The sequence below is a fragment of the Anomaloglossus baeobatrachus genome, chromosome 5 (genome assembly GCF_048569485.1).
Source record: "Anomaloglossus baeobatrachus isolate aAnoBae1 chromosome 5, aAnoBae1.hap1, whole genome shotgun sequence".
In the NCBI taxonomy this organism is placed as follows: Eukaryota; Metazoa; Chordata; class Amphibia; order Anura; family Aromobatidae; genus Anomaloglossus; species Anomaloglossus baeobatrachus.
In genome coordinates, this window is record NC_134357.1 from 156,617,011 (window position 1) to 156,638,040 (window position 21,030).

Below are 21,030 nucleotides of genomic sequence, written 5' to 3' on the forward strand. Positions count from 1 at the left end.
ACGTCAAGCCGCTCTTTTTGCTTAGGTGGCAGCCCTGACAGATCTAATATCCGTGACCCATGGTGTGAGTAGGTCATCATTATGATACAGCACTTTAAATTTGCAACAAAGAGTATTACCATTTGAGGAAGTGTATAAACCTGAAGCATATACCTGAAAAACATTAGTATTCACAGTTTCATTATAAATGAATTTCCTTTTCCTTCATTACAGACCATTGAAGTTTATACTTATAAGCCATGAATATATAATCTGAGTTACTGACAATGCATTCTTTGTGGATAAAAGAGCTAATTCTGAATACGTGTATCTGAAAGTTGCATGACATTTATATTTAGAAGAATAGTCGGAAATGATAAAGTGGCCAACGTTATCTTCAATTATTATAAAAGGAAACAAAAAAAAGATGAAAACGGAAAAAAACATCTTCATCTTTCATTGCTCTCATCCATAGAAAAGCACTTAAGGTACCCGAAAGATTTAGCACAATTCTTTAAAAATATATTTCAAAACTATCTTACAGGAAGTCTCCCTAAGCACTTGTAAGAGACATGTACCTGTAATGGTCTTGAAGTGCTTTTAGCTTTTGCATTAAGAAAAAAAGTGAATTGAACTGAAAAAAGGTCAATGTGAAACTTTTAAGATGCAGAGTACATATGTTTTGTATTATATCGAAAGACACTTTCTTGTTATCTATAAATTACCGGACACAGTTTTTCTGTCTTCTCCTAAGTCAACATTTCTCCTGTATCTTGACAAATGTGTCTTCTTATTGTAAATGAAATAGCTTTTTTTTTCTTACACATATGAAAACATACTCTATTTCTTGGATAAAAGAATGGTAGGCGTTAGGTGCAGATCCTTAGAATTAAGTTACTTCATGAGGCACATCACAGCCTGGAACATGAAAATGCAATACTGGCTATTCATTTACCATAAGTAGGGCTCTGTAGCAGGACATGCATAGTAACTGAATAACAGCATTGTTGTATATGGTGTAAGATGGTTACATTATTAATAGCCGGTATGTACCACACAGATGGTGTGATCCTGGATGTCCGTGCTGGTACTTGTAGTGTGACAGGTTTTTATTACAGTATAAATAGTGCCCATAATCACAGGTGGCTGGAGAGATGGATGGATTTGGCCACCTACATACCCCGACCATGGGGGTGTCACATGACAGTTCACATGTTCTAGAATGGAGACTTTCTCATGAGCTTAGTTGTATGTTATTGGAAAATAACTTTCAATTGTACCTCTACTTTTATTATCTTCTTTATAACTTGACGGTAGGTGGATTGTAGTTCCACTTAAATCTACAAAATTTAAATGTGTATCTTGTGTCACATAAAATACTTAGAATTGGGCTACAAACATAGCAAAATGTTTGACATGAAGATTATAATGCTGCATTGCACTATTTTATATAATAATTGATAATGGGGTCCCTGTTGGATTTTGTTGTTGAATGTCACAGTGCCCATGCTGCTTTATCTTCTAGATTAGTAGCTGATTGGTCGGGAGCTCCATTTTGAATGATAATTCAAACCAAAATCTTTATTGTACCTGTTGGTGCTCCTCTAACTCAAATTAAAAGATTCTATGAATCATTCAATGGCCCCAGTGAAAATTAAAGAAATATGCAGGCATGTGATTTCTAAATCTCTCTGTGAATTTAATGAAAATTAGTTATTTTATATCTGTTGGAAACATGGATGTGTCTTGCATAAATTTGGGTGTTTGTTACATGATAGTAAATAGCAGAATACATAATAAATAAAAAAAACACTTCCTGCATCCACCCAGATTACTTGCACCCTTCCATAAATCTTTGTTTCAGTAAATTCTCCTTAGAATTACCAAACACTATGAGAGTTTGGTAGGCCTGAAGACATTAACCTCTTTCACACTCTAACACCACACTACTAGTCTAAACTGTGCTTTAGAAATGAGCAAATTTATTAAAGTTGAATTGAAATCTACTCTAATTTTATACAAATCCACATTCTACAAGATACAGATATTTTTGTAATTCGCTCTTTGCTTTCATTTTGCTGAATTCACAATCTACATTGCATGTATGTTTTCATTTCAACCATTTTGTTAGCCGCTTACCTCTCTGACTAACCCAAGCAATGGCCAGTGACAGAACAGGTTTTGGCTATCTCCACCTGTCAAGATCATGAAAAGGTATGCACAACTTTCTCCAGAATTGTTTTCTAGTCTTTCTCTGGAATAGAATTTTGCTACAGGCACTTGAAAGATGCACCTTATTCATTTAGTGACATGCGCTTCTTAATTAGTTAGATATATCGTATTTTTCGTTTTATAAGATGCACCGGATTATAAGACGCACCCCAAATTTGGAGGGGAAAAAAAAGGTAAAAAGAATTATGAGGGCCGTTTAATCTGGTGGTGTCTTACCAGGGACGGGAGCCTGCAGAGGAGCGGGGGTCACAGGAGGCAGGAGCGGTACTGGAGTACTGCAAGTAGTATAGAGGGGGGCCCAGAAACTCACTGCGGGTGCTGCTTTGTGCAGTCCAGCGCCACCGCTCTGCTCTGTGCGGGGCCGGTGTTGCTCTGCTCTGTGCGGGGCCGGTGTCGCTCTGATCTGTGCGGGGTCGGCGACGCTTTCTGCTCTGTGTGGGTCCGGCGCCGCCGCTCTGCTCTGTGTGAGGCTGGTGATGGAGCAGCCAAGCACCAAGCAGAATGGAGGAGCTGAGCGCCGAGCAGAATGAAGCAGCTGTGCACAGAGCAGCCAAGCAGGACAGAGCAGCCGTGCACCGAGCAACTGAGCAGGACGGAGCAGCCACGCAAAGAGCAGAACGGAGCAGCTCCAAACAGAACAGAGTGGTGCTGCCCGATTCACAGAACAGCATCACACAGACTAGCAGCGCCGGGAGCACAGTGCATTGCTCGGAGCATCTCCCTGCCTCCTTTGACCACTCTGCACAACCCCCTGGTAAGCTACATTCAGATTTTAAGACACACCCCTCATTTTCTTTCCAAAGTTTTGGGAGGAAAAGTGCGTCTTATAATCTGGAAAATATGGTATCTAAAGCCTCCTTTACACGTTACAATTTCGAATACGATATCGTATGCGATTTGCAACCCCCCAATTTGTTGAACGTGCCGCACAAACGATTAACCCCCGTCACATGTACTTGCCCGTCCATACGACCTCGATGTGGGTGGCGAACGTTCACTTCCTGGAGTGGGAGGGATGTTCAGCATCACATCGACGTCACGCGGCAGCTGGCCAATAGAAGCGGAGGGGCGGAGATGAGCGGGATGTAAACATCCCGCCCACCTCCTTCCTTCCGCATTGTCGGCGGGAGCCGCAGACCAAGGTAAGCTGTCGTTCAATGTTCCTGGGGTGTCACACACTGCGATGTGTGCTGCCTCGGGAACATTGCACAACCACACGTTCAATCTTTGAGGAATGAACGACGTGCATGCGATGAATGGATTTTTCATTCAATCGCAATTGCACTGAGGTTTTACACGCTACAATCATACTTACGATGCCGGATGTACGTCACTTACGACGTGACCCCGTCGACACATCGTAAGATTTATTGTAGCATGTAAAGCGCCCTTTACTCTCACAATACCAGTCCTAAAGACTTGGGGCCAAAAAGTTTTTCTCCAGTAAATAGGAAGGACAACAACCTGTTTGTTCGTTTACTATAGTTCTCAAATAAAATATGCAGTGATGTTCCTGATGGGTGAGGCTTGCACAATGTCTGCACCCCAGAAAGATTAAAGGACATCTCAGGTACATTAACTATATAAGAAAAGGTTTTCATTCACCAAGACATTTCCACCATTTGTCAGTAACAGGGGAATAATGTATATGTTATATCTGGTGTAATGTGAGAACCTTGTTGATTCTGTCACCTTCATGCGCCTCAATTCTAAAAATTCAGTTCTGAGATAGTCACATGTCAGCAAGTAACAAACAAATCACAAAAAAATATTTTTTGCAACCTAAAAGCAGGCTTCAATTAGCACAATCAAAAACATCTGGGTTCTGTAAAGACTTGCTCCTAAGATGATATTCACTACTCTAGGCACTCCTTTGCTGCAGCTCTTTTCTGGGAGTCATAATATTATTTTTTGTTATTATTATAATATTTATACATAAAGCACCATTGATTCCATGGTGCTGTACATTGTACATGAGAAGGAGTTACATACAAAATACAGATATGTTACAATAGGCACACTGGTATAGAGGGCTTACATTCTATAGGATAATGAAGGGGAGACAGGAGGTGTGGTAGGGGTTGAGGCAGCTCCAGTGGTGGTGATGCGGAAGCTCTGGTGGTGGTGAGGAAGCAGCGGGGTCATTGCAGACATTTTAATCTGTGAGAAATCACACTGAAAATGCTTGTTATGACCTTCACTGTTATTGTTGATTTTTTTCCTCTATAAAACTGTCTTCTTATGATTGGGCAGGATCATAGAAGGGAAAAATAAAACTTCCAAAGAATCTTTCCCTGCCTCCTTTTGTTAAAGTGTAAATGATTTGGGTGCTCTAAACTTAAAAGGGTATCCCCCTCTCCAAGATCTTATCTCCATATGTAGTAGGTAACAATAATAATATTAGCTAATACCTCCATTTAAAAATGTAGTATAGTTCTTCTAATACAACCATGTGACTTATTTCATGTGCAGGGCATTACAGCTTAGGTATCTATGGTTGCGACTAGAGATGCGTGGACCAACACAAGCTCAATTCACCGGGTTCAGCTGGACTTTAGATAAAGTTCGGTTTGGGACACGGACTTGACCTGAGCCCCAATGGAAGTCACTAATTGGGTAGTTTGGGTCTCCGCTCACATGCAGCCAGCCATAAACAGAACTCTTCTGGGAGAAGGTGTGCTGGGTTTTTCAATTTTTTGGGGGGTGCACACTACATTTGATAATGCGATTGATACCCCCAGAGCAATCCCTTCAAACACTGCATGTAGCTCGCATTGAGCTGAGCGTACCCATGCACAGCTATGCTCGCTCAAGTGGTCAGCATATGTAAAGCACCTGAACTCAAACACTGATTTTTAAGTAAAGTCCATTTTCGGTACGAACACGGAACTTTACTTTCCGGTTCGCTCATCTCTAGTTACTCACCCAACTAAATTAACTGTCACTTTATAAATAGACGTAACCATGGATACCTAATCTGCAATGCCCTGCAGATGAGGTAAGAGACATGGCTATATCAGGGAAACTATACTAAAATGTAAAGGTATTTGCTAATATTATTATTGCACCTTCTACATATTGGGAAAGGATGTTGGAGATGGGACTAACCTGTTGGGGAACCAACATTGCAGAGAAAAAGAAGAAAAAAAAAAGTTTAATCAGGTAGTCGAACCCTTATTTATGACCTATACAGTTTAAAACAAAAAAAATGTAGTGAAATATACTTTTTACATGGTTCCTATCATGTCAGCAAACTTTGTATAAATAAATTCACTAAAATATAAAAAACATTGTAATTGTAATATATGTTAGCAAAGATTTATCCTTGCATTTGCACAGGTGACTAACTTTTTACCATCACCCTTGACTCCTGGACTCAACATCCATTCTAAAAAAACAGCTCAAATTCACCTTGAGAAAAACAAAACAGAGTGATAGCAAAATGAGGTGTCAGGTTAGAGAGTAGGGGTAGAGCAGTGAGAAGCAGAGTGAGAAGTCCAGCAGAGGCAAAATGGACACAGTGGTTCAGTTTATTCTATAGCTAGATTTATACGGTATAAGATTCAGAAAACTCAGTATTGCTGAAAAATGTCTTCTATACTACTGCTAGCTCTTAACATATGCTAAGAAAAGAAAGAACTAAGAATCCCTGTGTGATGTGTAGAAAAGAAAGACATCATAGCAGCTGGTGTCCTCCCACTAGATCAAAAAGAACTAAAAATAAGACATACATCCCACCAAAGGGCAAAAATGCTGTGACAGCTCAAACTGAAAATTTACCTGCAGTGACAATTAAGTCTTAATACTAACAGTAGAGATGAGCAACCTGAAAAGTTCACCATTTTTATAATTTGGTGTGAGCCTTATTCTCTTCGGCTCGGGCTTGGTAACATGAGCACTTTCACCAGAAGTCTGTAATGTTTGCTCTTATTCGATAACAGATTGCATTTTCCAAAAATACTTTTTCTAATTACATGTTATGCTTTGTATAGGATTATGCTGCTTTATGATGAAAGGGGTGGATGTTTTTAATGAGTGGAGGGGGTGGGGAATCTGGAGAGACCCAAGGCACACAGCTTTTTTTTCTCTACTTTATTTGTGGATGCTGCTGCAGCCAGTCACGAAGCAGAAAACATCCACAAGGTTCTGACACAAGAACTTGTGTCATTGGCTGCCTATATCACATGTCCCTCTGCATGTAAAATGAGGACATGCCGCATCGGCGCCATTTTGTGAATTTTAAACATTAGGCAATGGACTGCTACTGATGCTGCAGCCACTGCTGCTAGACAGTTAGGTTAGCTAAGGGTTTCATGATAGCAGTGCGATAGTGTAGAATAGGGATGTGCAGTGTAGGGAAATGTGTGTGCCACAAATCAGCATTTCATGATAGAAATAGGGATTTCTACTTGAGAGTGCCTGCTAAAGAGTTGCCAGTGAATGATCTGAATAGGTATTGCTACTTATTACTGCCTGCTCTATATTAGCCAGTGAACCATATTTCTAAGTTTTGTAAGTTAGTAGTGCCTGCTATAATCTTGCTCGTGAACTAGCTAAATATGTCTTGGCAATTTTCATTGCCTGCTCCAAATTACGCATTGAACCACATTTCTAGGTATTATTAGTTAGTAGTGCCTGCTGTAAATTTGCTAGTTAACTAGCTAAATAGGTCTCGGCACTTTTCAGTGCCTGCTCCAAATTATGCAGTGAACCAAATTTCTAGGTGTTGCTACTTATTACTGCCTACTCCAAATTAGCCAGTGATCCAAAATTCTAGGTATTGTTAGTTAGTAGTGACTACTGTAAATTTGCAAATATGGGCATATAGTTGCAAAACAACTGTTAAAAGGGGAAGAGTAGTCAACCATGAGTGGTAAATAACAACGAGGTTGCGGTGGAAGGATGAATAGGCGAAGTGTTTGAAGTGTGCATGTGAGATGTTCTAATGTTAGTCAAAGCTATAGGGAGTTAACATCGGCTCATCCTATTCCAAGAGAAATGAGAACAACTTCCGTTACTGGACAACCTACTCCATTAGACTTCTTTGGCAGCCGCACATCACTTCTTTGAAATGAGGGTGATAAACAGAATGTGCTAGAGTGGATGGCAAGCGCAGCATCAAGTGGCCTGTCTTCCTCTTCCTGTGCCTCAACATTACACACTGTTAATTCCTCAGAGGTGCCTACCCAATTACACTTATTTCACCCCCGCATCACAAATCTGCAAATGGCAAACTGACTGTGGGAAACCACACATGGCCAAGTCTACAAAGCTGTTCACACATTCTATCCCATGGGCATCAGGGGTCTCCTCCAAATATTCCCAGACTTTTGAGGAGGAAAGCCTCTGCACCAATGCCCAAAATATTTGTCAGTTGTATCCTGGCCTGGACGAAGTAGGATTTGAGCGAGATTCTGACCAACCTCAACTGACGTTAAGAACCGGGGTAAAGGTGATGATGATGAGACTCAGGTACCTGAGGAGCACACATACTGTCCTGTGATGTCAGGTCAGGTAGAGGAGGAGTAGGACAACATAGAGAAAATGAAGTTGTAGATCCCACTTGGTGGGAACCCAGAGACATGCAGCTGAGTAGCTCAGTACATGAGGAGGAGGAGGAAGAGAAGGAATATGAGGATGTTACATTGGCAATTCCTGCACAAACACATAGTGATACAACCATGAGAAGCACTGCATCCTCAGCCACAACTCTGGCTGAGGCCAGCAGCGGACACAGGTCTGCAGTTTACTGGAAGATTTTTGAGACCACAAAGGATCACCCATCTTTCGTTATATTGCCAATGTTGTTAACAATTCAGTAGAGGCAAAAAATTCAAATAATTAGACTACTACATGCATGAACTACCACATGTACAACCAACATGCATTACTGTGGGAATCTTACTGTGCTAAACTATTACTGTGCTAAAATGCAGACTACCGGGCCTACCCAACCACCGGCAGCCAAATCAACTACACTTGCTCCTTCTTCATCCTCCTGCATCACAGTCAAAACTATTCTCACACAGGTTTTTGACTACAGTTCCTCTACTTGTTTACCCACTACAGTCGGGGAGAGTGAGAGCCCGTCAGCTGTTATGGAAATGACTATACCTGGTGTTTTTGACCTATGTGAGACACTGAGATCACATTTTGTGTGTTGCATGGACAATACCTCCCTGCTGTGCAAAGACATTATGGGGAAATGAGGAAGTGCAATTGATGCCACTGTCCTGCTGTCTGCCTGCAATGTTTTTAAATATCAAGACTCCAAGATGGATCTCCAAGTTGTGACTTGTCTGTACTGGCAGATGTGTTCAAGCAAGAGGCCTAATCCTTTCACACATCCCACTTTTTATTTTTAAAATTGAAATGTCAGGCCATATCCTTTGTGTTGCATGGACCATACCTCTCTGCTGTGCAAAAATATTATGGGGAAATGGGGGGGGCAATAAATACCACTGTTCTGCTGTCCTTCTGTCTGTCTAAAAGGTTTTTAAATCTCAAGACTACAAGATGGGTATCCAAGTTGTGTCTATTCTGTACTGGCAGGGGTATGTTAGCGAGAGGCCTAATCCTATCACTAATGCACCTCTTGTTCTTAAAATAGACTTGCCAGGCCACATCCTGTGTGTTGCATGGACCAAACCTCCCTGCTGTGCAAAAAAACTATGGGGAAATTGGGGGAGAAATTGAAGCCACTCTTCTGCTGTCTGCATAAAAGGTTTTTTAATCTTAAGATTCCAAACTGGGTCTTTAACCTGTGTCTTGCCTGTACTAGCAGGGAAGTGGGAGCAAGAGGCCTAATTTTGCCGCGCATCCCACTTTTTATTTTTAAAAATGAAAAACCAGGCCACATCCTGTGTGGTGCATGGACTATACCTCCCTACTGTGCAAGTACATTATGGGGAAATCAGGGGCAGCAGATGTCACTGTCCTGCTGTCTGCCTAAAAGTTTTTTAACTCTCAAGACTCCAGGGTGGGTTTGCAGATTGTGTCTTGTCTGAACTGGCAGGGGTGAGGGAGCAAGATACCTAATCATGTCACTCATGCACAACTTGATTTTTAAAATTGAAATGCCAGGCCACATACTGTATGCATGGCTATACCTCTCCACTGTGCAAATACATTATGGGGAAATGATAAGTGGGCAATCAATGCCACTGTCTTTCTGTCTGGCTGAAAGGTTTATAAATCTCAAGACTAAAAGATGGGTCTCAAAGTTGTGTCTTGCCTATACTGGCAGAGGTGTAGGAGCAAAAGTCCTTATCCTGCCATTCATCCTCCTTTTTAACTTGTAAAATTGAAATGTCAGGCAACATCCTGTGTGTTGCAGGGCCATACCTCCCTGCTATGCAAAGATACTATGGGATAATTGGGGGTAATTGATGCCACTGTCCTGCTGTCTGCCTTTTTAAATTTCAAGACTACAAGGTGGGTCTCCAAGTTGTGTTTTGTCTGTACTGGCAAGGGAGTGTGAGTAGGAGTCCTAATTCTGTCAATCATGTACCTCTTGATTTTTAAAATTAAAATGCCAGGCCAAATCTTGAGTGTTGCATGGACCATACTTCACTGCTGTGCAAAGACACTATATGAAAATGGGTGGAAAAGATAATTGATGCCACTGTACTGCTGTCAACCTAAAAGGTTTTTCAATCTCAAGACTCCAAGATGGGTCTCCAAGTTGTGTCTTGTCTATACTGGCAGGATTGTGGGAGCAAGAGGCCTAATCCTGTCACTCATGCACCTCTTAATTTTTAAAATTGAAATGCTAGGTCACATCCTGTGTGTTGCATGGATCATACCTCCCTGCTGTGCAATGATATTAAGGGGAAATTGGGGCAATTGATGGCACTGTCCTGCTGTTTGCCTGAAAAGTTTATACATTTCAAGACTACAAGTTGAGTCTCCAAGTTGTATTTGGTCTGTACTGTCCAGGTGGTGTGAACAGGAGTCCTAATTCTGTCAATCATGTACCTCTTGATTTTTAAAATTGAAATGCCAGGCCACATCCTGTGTGTTGCATGGACCATACTTCCCTGCTGTGCAAAGACACTGTAAGGGAATGGGGGAAAAGACAATTGATGCCACTATCCTCCTTTTTGCCTAAAAGGTTTTTCAATCTCAAGACACTAAGATGGGTCTCCAAGTTGTGTCTTTTCTATAATGGCAAGGATGTGGAAGCAGGATGCCTAATCCTTGTCAGTCATCCCTTTTTATTTTTAAAATTAAAAATGCCAGGCCCCATCCTGTATGTTGCATGGACCATACCTCACTGCTGTGCAAACACACTATGGGGAAATGGAGGGGGGGGGCAATTGATAACACTGTCCTGCTGTCTGCATTAAGTGTTTTTAAATGTCAAGACTAAAGATGGATCTCCAAGTTGTGTCTTCTCTGTACTGGCAGGGGTGTGGGAAAACCAGCGCTTTACCTGTCTCTCAAATACCTCAATATTTCTTATATAAATAGTCTAGGAAGCTAATACTATGCCAAAACCATGGGGCAGCACTGTAAAATGTATTTTTGCTGTTTTGGAATTTTTTTGACCCCCTAAAGGTGTTTTCTCTGCCTTAGGTTTGACCTCCCATTGAATTCAATGAGGTTCGAAAAAGTTCTAAAAATGGATCGACTACCAGTTTGGCAAATGTAGTGTTTGCGCAGTAATGCTCAGCGAATTGAACTTTGAAATGTTCGCTCAACTCTACTCCCTACTAGTATGCGTGCCATCTTGCCAGTTTGGGTCAATGGCTTCATAATCCATGACTACTTCTTCCACTTCCTCAATCTGATCTTCCTCCTGAGTTGCACTCTTAACCTAACTTGATGTCAACTGTGTCTCATCATCATCCACCTCTTCAGACACTATTTGCCAAATTCCAGAGTTGGCTTCTTCTGACCATGGGTGATAAAATATTTGTGAATCATCACACATGACCTCCGCATGTTCTTCTTGAAACATGCTCAGTGATAGGCCAAAAGCAGCCACCAATGGAAAGATAAACATCTCCTCAGAATGTCCAAGTGTGCGGTGAATTGTCTCCTGGAGATACTCATGGTGGAAAGAAGGATCAGGTTGAGGATTTTGTGGTCCAACCTCTTAGCTAGTGAGATTGGACTGTGTGGAAAACAAGGTTGTGCCGGTCAACAGAGCAATATTCTCTGCCATCCAGTCTACAACCTGTTCGCATTGTTCTGGCTTCAATAGTGGGGTACCACGCAGCCCAACAATTTGGGACAGGAACCTAGACGGAGATGAGGTTGTGTGGTGCTCCTTAAGAAGCAGGCACAGTTTGCCCTGTCACATGATTATGACCACAGTGTCCATCAATATCAGCACCATGTCCACTTCCCCGACCCTTAACTCATGACTTGCACAGTTTTTATTAAGTAAGCAGGTAAGAGAAATTGGATTAGAAAGTAGACTGTCTTGGAATAATGCCTTTTAGAAATTAATTAATTTTAATTTTAATTATATAATTAATCTTGCAGCAGAGAGCAAAAATCTTAGGCGGGCTTTACACGCTGCAACATTGCTAGCAATTGCTAGCGATGTCGTGCGCGATAGCACCCACCCCCGTCGTACATGCGATATCTGGTGCTTGCTGCCGTAGTGAACATTATCGCTACCGCAGCTTCATATGCACATACCTGGTCGGCAACGTCGCTGTGACGCCAAACAATCCCTCCTTCAAGGGGAAGATGCGTTCGGCGTCACAGTGACGTCACCGCTACGTCAATAAGCGTCCGGCCAATAGAAGCGGAGGGGCGGAGATGAGCGGGACATAACATCGTGCCCACCTTCTTCCTTCCGCATTGCTGGTGGATGCAGGTAAGGAGATGTTTGTCACTCCTGCGGTTTCACACACAGCGATGTTTGGTGCTGCAGGAACGACAAACAACATTGTAACTGTGGCAGCAGCAACATCATGGAAATGAACGACATGACACAGATCAGCGATTTTTAACGCTTTTGTGCTCATTCATTGTCGCACCTAGGATTTACACATTGCGATGTCGCTAACGGCGTCGGATATGCGTCACTAACAACGTGACCCCGACGATATATCGGTAGCGATGTCGCAACGTGTAAAGACTGCCTTAGAATTCCCTTTTAAAATAGAATTTTGTTTGGGACAGAACCAGGTAACTGAATGCAGTCAAGCCTGCTTAAATGGTTTTTTGCACCACACTGCCAACCTTAACGGATTAAATTCTAGAAGCAGTACCAAGTAATATTATTAGCAATTTCACAATTCTACCTTTTAAATTTTGCTTACATATAGGCAGGATGAGGTAACTGAAAGCAATCAAGCTAGCCTAAATATCTTTTTGAACACACTGGATCCTCATCAGATATATACACTAACAAGCTCTTACAGCAGTGGTTATGGAATAATTCCTTCAATATGGCATATTATTTGAAGCAGCAATCGGTAATTTAAAACAATCAACCTCTAACTAAAAAGCTTTTTAAATACACTGTATCCTACTCCAAAATTTTTCCCTATACTAATAATTAGTGATGAGCGAGCATGCTTGTAACTACTCGGTACTCGCACGAGTATCACTGTACTCGGGCTGCTCGGCGGGTACCGAGTAATTTTGCAATACTCGTGCTTTACTCGTGGTCTTCATCCCTGCATGTTGGCGCTCTTTTGAGAGCCAGCCCTCATGCAGGGATTGGCTGGCAGACCACTGCAATGCCACAGCCCTGTTAGTTGTGGAATTGCAGTGATTGGCCGGCCTGCACAGCGTGACCGAGCCTTTATACCGGCCGGCGCGCTGTGCTCTGTACACAGCCATCTCATATTCCCTGCTTTCCACGCCCACAGGCGCCTATGATTGGTTGCAGTGAGACACGCCCCCACGCTGAGTGACAGGTGTCACACTGCACCCAATCACAGCAGCCGGTGGGCGTGTCTATACTGTGCAGTAAAATAAATAAATAAATAATTAAAAAAACGGCGTGCGGTTCCCCCCAATTTTAATACCAGCCAGATAAAGCCATACAGCTGAAGGCTGGTATTCTCAGGATGGGGAGCCCCACGTTATGGGGAGCCCCCCACCCTAACAATATCAGTCAGCAGCTGGCCAGAATTGCCGCATACATTATATGCGACAATTCTGGGGCTGTACCCGGCTCTTCCCGATTTACCCTGGTGCGTTGGCAAATCGGGGTAATAAGGAGTTATTGGAAGCCCATAGCTGCCAATAAGTCCTAGATTAATCATGTCATGCGTCTATGAGACACCCTCCATGATTAATCTGTAAGTTACAGTAAATAAACACACACACCAGAAAAAATCCTTTATTAGAAATAAAAACACACACATATACCCTGGTTCACCACTTTAATCAGCCCGAAAAAGCCCTCCTTGTCCGGCGTACTCCAGGATGATCCAGCGTCGCATCCAGCGCTGCTGCATGGAGGTGACCGGAGCTGCAGCAGACACCGCCGCTCCGGTCACCTCCACACAGCAAATGAACACAGCCGCGCGATCAGCTGCTGTCACTGAGGTTACCCGCTGTCACCGCTGCATCCACCGGTGGCCGCGGGTAACCTCAGTGACAGCAGCTGATCGCGCGGCTGTGTTCATTTGCTGTGTGGAGGTGACCGGAGCGGCTGTGTGTGCTGCGGCTCCGGTCACCTCCATGCAGCAGCGCTGGATGCGACGCTGGATCATCCTGGATTACGCCGGACATGGAGGGCTTTTTCGGGCTGATTAAAGTGGTGAACCAGGGTATATGTGTGTGTTTTTATTTCTAATAAAGGATTTTTTCTGGTGTGTGTGTGTTTATTTACTGTAACTTACAGATTAATCATGGAGGGTGTCTCATAGACGCCTGACATGATTAATCTAGGACTTATTGGCAGCTATGGGCTGCCAATAACTCCTTATTACCCCGATTTTCCAACGCACCAGGGCAAATCGGGAAGAGCCGGGTACAGTCCCAGAACTGTCGCATATAATGTATGCGGCAATTCTGGGCGGCTGTTGGCTGATATTGTTAGGGTGGGGGGCTCCCCATAACGTGGAGCTCCCCATCCTGAGAATACCAGCCTTCAGCCGTATGGCTTTATCTGGCTGGTTTTAAAAATGGGGGGAACCGCACGCCGTTTTTTTTAATTATTTATTAATTTTAATTATTAATTTTAATTATTTATTAAATAATTAAAAAAAACGGCGTGCGGTTCCCCCCATTTTTAAAACCAGCCAGATAAAGCCATACGGCTGAAGGCTGGTATTCTCAGGATGGGGAGCTCCACGTTATGGGGAGCCCCCCACCCTAACAATATCAGCCAACAGCTGCCCAGAATTGCCGCATACATTATATGCGACAGTTCTGGGACTGTACCCGGCTCTTCCCGATTTACCCTGGTGCGTTGGCAAATCGGGGTAATAAGGAGTTAATGGCAGCCCATAGCTGCCACTAAATCCTAGATTAATCATGTCAGGCGTCTCCCCGAGATTCCTTCCATGATTAATCTGTAAATTACAGTTAAAAAACACACACATCCGAAAAATCCTTTATTAGAAATAAAAAACACTAACAAAGTCCCTCATTACCAATTTATTAACCCCGACAAACCCTCCATGTCCGGCGTACTCCACGGACTCCGGCGTCGCGTCCAGCTCTGCTGCATGGAAGTGACAGGAGCTGCAGAAGACACCGCCGCTCCGGTCACCTCCACGCAGCTAATGAAGACAGCCGTGCGATCAGCTGAGCTGTCACTGAGGTTACCCGCTGTCACTGGATCCAGTGACGGCGGGTAACCTCAGTGACAGCTCAGCTGATCGCGCTACTCACCTCATTTGCTGCGTGGAAGTGACCGGAGCGGCGGTGTCTTCTGCAGCTCCGGTCACCTCTATGCAGCAGCGCAGGATGCGACGCTGGAACATCCTGGATGACGCCGGACATGGAGGGCTTTTTGGGGCTGATTAAAGTGGTGAACCAGGGAATGTGTGTGTGTTTTTTATTTCTAATAAAGGATTTTTCGGGTGTGTGTGTTTATTTACTGTAACTTCCAGATTAATCATGGAGGGTGTCTCATAGACGCCTGACATGATTAATCTAGGATTTAGTGGCAGCTATGGGCTGCCATTAACTCCTTATTACCCCGATTTGCCAAAGCACCAGGGCAAATCGGGAAGAGCCGGGTACAGCCCCAGAACTGTCGCATATAATGTATGCGGCAATTCTGGGCGGCTGCTGACTGATATTGTTAGGCTGGGGGGCTCCCCATAACGTGGAGCTCCCCATCCTGAGAATACCAGCCTTCAGCCGTATGGCTTTATCTGGCTGGCATTAAAATGGGGGGGACCGCACGCCGTTTTTTTTTAATTATTTATTAATTTATTTTACTGCACAGTATAGACACGCCCACCGGCTGCTGTGATTGGGTGCAGTGTGACACCTGTCACTCAGCGTGGGGGCGTGTCTCACTGCAACCAATCATAGGCACCGGTGGGCGGGGAAAGCAGGGAATAGGAGATTGTTTAATGAGCGGCCGGCTTTTTCAAAATAGTAAAAGCCGCCGGTCACCTCCACGCAGCTAATGAAGGGAATAGCGCGATCAGCTGCTGTCAGTCAGGTAACTCCCGGCCACCGCTGGATCCAGCGGTGCCGCGATTAACTTCAGTGACAGCAGCTGATCGCTCTACTCACCTCAGTTGGTGCATGGAGCTGACTGGAGCGGCGGTGAGTAGCGCGATCAGCTGAGCTGTCACTGAGGTTACCCGCGGCCACCGCTGCATCCACCGCTGGATCCAGGTAACCTCAGTGACAGCAGCTGATTGCTATACTCATCTCATTAGCTGCGTGGAGGTGACCGGAGCGGCGGTGTCTTCTGCAGCTCCTGTCACTTCCATGCAGCAGAGCTGGACGCGACGCTGGAGGACTGTGGAGTACGCCGGACATGGAGGGTTTGTCGGGGTTAATAAATTGGTAATGAGGGACTTTGTTAGTGTTTTTTATTTCTAATAAAGGATTTTTCGGGTGTGTGTGTTTTTTAACTGTAATTTACAGATTAATCATGGAAGGAATCTCGGGGAGACGCCTGACATGATTAATCTAGGATTTAGTGGCAGCTATGGGCTGCCATTAACTCCTTATTACCCCGATTTGCCAACGCACCAGGGTAAATCGGGAAGAGCCGGGTACAGCCCCAGAACTGTCGCATCTAATGTATGCGGCAATTCTGGGCGGCTGCTGACTGATATTGTTAGGGTGGGGGGCTCCCCATAACGTGGAGCTCCCCATCCTGAGAATACCAGCCTTCAGCCGTATGGCTTTATCTGGCTGGTATTAAAATTGGGGGGACCGCATGCCGTTTTTTTTAATTATTTATTTATTTCACTGCACAGTATACACACACCGGCTGCTGTGATTGGTTGCAGTGAGACAGCTGTCACTCAGTGTGGGAGCGTGTCTCACTGCAACCAATCATAGGCGCCGAAAAGCAGGACAGCAGTGAATAGGAGATTGATTAATGAGCGGCCGGCTTTTTCAAAAGAGGAAAAGCCACCGGAGTTTGAACAGCTGTGCAGCGCCGCGGCAGTGATCGGGGAACGGTAAGTAAGAGAGAGGGGGGGGAACTGACCGACAGACTGTGAGAGGGGGACAGACAAGACAGAGAGAGACAGACCGACGGACTGAGGGAGATAGAATAAAAAAAAAAAAATGACCGACATCGCTAGTAAAAAGCACAAAACGTGCGTTTTGGACATCGGAGTGCCACACAAGGTTTTCATGTAAAATCTTTCATGTATTAATCTCAAAAAGTAACATACACCAGCTCTATCTCACTATTGGGTATGTGCCCTTAACATTTCCGCCATGAAAATTCATTTTGGTGTCATTTTGGAAGGTTTTCTGGTGAGTCCGTAAAAATGGCGTAAAACTCGGACAAAATTGTTCACATCTGTGACTTTTGAGTGATAAATGCTTCAAGGGGTCTTCCCCATGCTGATGCCATGTCATTTGAGCACTCTTCTGAGACTTTTGTGACATTTTTAGGGTTTCTCCATGCTGCCGGGGGATCATTTCACAAAAATACTCGGGTCTCCCATAGGATAACATTGGGCTCGGTGCTCGGGCCGAGTACACGAGTATCTTGGGAGGCTCGGCCCGAGCTTCGAGCACCCGAGCTTTTTAGTACTCGCTCATCACTACTAATAATCTGTTATAGCAGCAGAAAAAGAATTTTCAATTTAAAATAGCATCTTGTTTCTACGTGAAGCAGGTCATTTAAATCAGTGCTTTTCAAAACTAAAGGTGGCCTTACACGCTACGAGATCGCTGAAGCGATCTTGTTGGGGTCACAGATTTTGTGACGCACATCCGGCTGCTTTAGCGATGTCGTTGGGTGTGACACCTAATAGCGATTTTGAATCGTTACAAAAACGTTCAAAATCGCTAATTGGTGACATGCCCCCCTCTTTCCAATTATCGTTGCTGCTGCAGTAACAATGTTGTTCCTCATTCCTACAACAGCACACATCGCCACGTGTGACACCGCAGGTACGAGGAACCTCTCCTTACCTGCGTCCCCCCAGCAATGAGGAAGGAAGGAGGTGGGCGGGATGTTCATCCCGCTCATCTCCGCCCCTCCGCTTTGATTGGGCGGCCTCTTAGTGACGTCGCTGTGACGCTGAATGGACTGTCCCCTTAGAAAGGAGGCGGTTTGCCGGTCACAGCAACGTCGCAGAGCAGGTATGTGCATGTGATGCTGCCGTAGCAATAATTTTCGCTTCGGCAGCGATCACCACATATCAGCCATACGATGGGGACGGGTGTTATCACGCTCGACATCGCTAGCATCAGCTAGAGATGTCGCAGCGTGTAAAGCGGCCTTAAGGCCATGTGCGCACATTGCGCTTTTTTCATGCGTTTCCGCAGCATTTCAATGCCAAAAAGCTTGCGTTTTGATTTCTAAGCAAAGTCTTTGGGAATTTAGCAAAATTCGTCCTGACGATGCTTTTTTAAATGCAGCGTTTTGAGTGACAAAAGTTTGTCAAAATCTCTGCGTTTATAAAAACAGCATGTCAATTCTTTTTTGTGCTTTGGCAGCGTTTAGCTAACATTAAAGTCAATGCCCGTTTTGAAAACGCATCCAAAATCAAAATTCTAGCATTTTACATGCATTTTTGATGCTAAATGCATGCTTTTTTGTCAAAAGTAAAGCATGCATTTTTGGCATTATAGTGAGGTCAAGAGGTTTCCTTTTGCCCTCAAATCCAGCCCAACTTAAAAAAGAGAGTCAAACAATAAGTTAAATTCATTTTTAACATAAATAATAAATCTCAATAAACATTTATGGAAAATTATCATTATAGTGTATGATTTAAAGCATGACATTTTTTTTTTCACTTTTTTCCTAGTGTTTGAATGTTAAAACTTGATTTAGTAGTGTCTTTATATTGAAAACGCATCACATTTTAAGCACTGAAAATGCATGTAAAACGTAGTAAAAACGCGGCAAAAATGACAGAAAAACGCATGCGTATTTCCTGCGTTTATGTGGTCAAAACCAAATTTGACAATGACAAATTCTGCCAGAGGATGCGTTCATTTCTGCAAGGTACAGAACGCAACGTGCGCACATAGCCTAACTGTACCCTGCTCAGAATCTTGCCCTGCACTACATTCAGCTTACAGTGGTCTTATGATTTAGCCCTAAAAAGAATAGAAAATAACTCCGGCACACTCCAAAGAATTATGTTCAAACAAATATATTTTTATTGTAGTATAGTCCGTGGTGAAAATTGGTATTTTACAGACCGTGTCACAGAACGTTTTCGGCAAGCTATGCCTTTCTCAAAGAACTGTCAGTAGAAACTAATGAAGGGCACAAGGAAAGCAATTAAAGCTAATACCAATGTGTATGATCCATAGAAGACGGCCTGAAACTTTAAATATAGGGGTCATAACATGTATAACGATGTTAAAGAAGGGGGACAGGTGGTCAGCGATGATAATGACTATTTTTACTGACTCTATTATAGGAAACAAATCTTATATCTCACGGGTCTATGTCCGCGTTACCGTAGACAAACTGCTTTAAGCTATGAGAAAGAGGAACCTTTGTATATATATGGTAACACTCACTTACTACAGTCCACATTGAAAGAGGGAAAATGTTACATCCCTTTGGTGAAAACCTTATGTGTATGAGGTTAGTCACACAGGCTGCAATTCGCAATGGGCTCGGAAAAGAGGAGACAAACTCCTGGAATGAAAGCCTGTGATAAGGACGCTCATTGGGCAGGTGACCGCTGTGAGGGAGCACCTGTGTGACCTGTGTGACTCACCTCATACACATAAGGTTTTCACCAAAGGGATGTAACATTTTCCCTCTTTCAATGTGGACTGTAGTAAGTGAGTGTTACCATGTATATACAAAGGTTCCTCTTTCTCATAACTTAAAGCAGTTTGTCTACGGTAACGCGGACATAGACCCGTGAGATATAAGATTTGTTTCCTATAATAGAGTCAGTAAAAATAGTCATTATCATCGCTGACCATCTGTCCCCCTTCTTTAACATCGTTATACATGTTATGACACCTATATTTAAAGTTTCAGGTCGTCTTCTATGGATCATACACATTGGTATTAGCTTTAATTGCTTTCCTTGTGCCCTTCATTAGTTTCTACTGACAGTTCTTTGCTTGCTAGCTTGATAGCTTGCCGAAAACGTTCTGTGACACTGTCTGTAAATACCAATTTTCACCACGGACTATACTACAATAAAAAGATATTTGTTTGAACATAATTCTTTGGAGTGTGCCGGAGTTATTTTCTATAATTTTTGACTTTTTACTCCAGAGCACCTTGGCAGTTTAGCCGGGCTTTCTCTATTTTGTATTAGCCCTAAAAAGGGCTATTGGTTGAATTGTGAATCAGGTTCCTATCACACATTAACACATTCGATTATGCAGCAGCAGCTCTCCCTATGTTCGCTCCGGATGAAGTACACCTAAGGCTAGGTTCACATAAAATGTCACAATCTGTGGCTATGGTAAACAACGCAATCCGTTTAGCGGATTCCGTTGTGTCCCATACACTTGTACTAATGGCGGATTGCGACTGATTACCTTGCGTTGCATCCGCTGCGCCGCGGTCAGTCATTTTTGGACAGACCGCCAGGTGGGAGCAACGCAGAATGTAATGTTTTTCGGGCCTTTAAAATTAACGCGCCGCGCAGAAATCCGTCGCCATCCGTCAAGCTTGTAATGTATGTCTATGGTGCTGGATTCCGTCGTAATCTGTTTTACGACAGAATACAGCACTGGATTCCGTCATGCTCTATTGAGCATGCCCAGCATGTTTGGCACACTCACTGGGCTGTCCCAAACACAAACGGATTATGACTGATCCGTCAAAAAACGGACGCACAGCTGATGTAACGGACGCGACGGATCAGTTTTTTCACAGGATTCCTGTGAAAGGAATCCTGTGAAAAACACATCTGTTGCGTCAGTTGACAACTAAAAAATGACTGATCCGTTGCTGATGGATTTAAAACAATGGAAATGTGAACCTAGCCTAAGATGGCATCAGTGGGTTTTATATAAACTCCTTGACGCAATCCGGGCAGCCAATCACAGCAATGCCAGTAGCAGAGATGGGCTCGGCATTATTTTGATTGGCAAGAAATCTCTGCATGTTTAGTGACTGAAATCAGGGGCAAAACATACAGGGAGGGGAGTTGAATTTCACAAGGTGAGGAGTAAAATGCTTGTTGAGTAATGGATATCATGTATACCTTTTTATTTGTGCAATTAAGAAATAGTGCTGAGTTTATTTGCTCATCA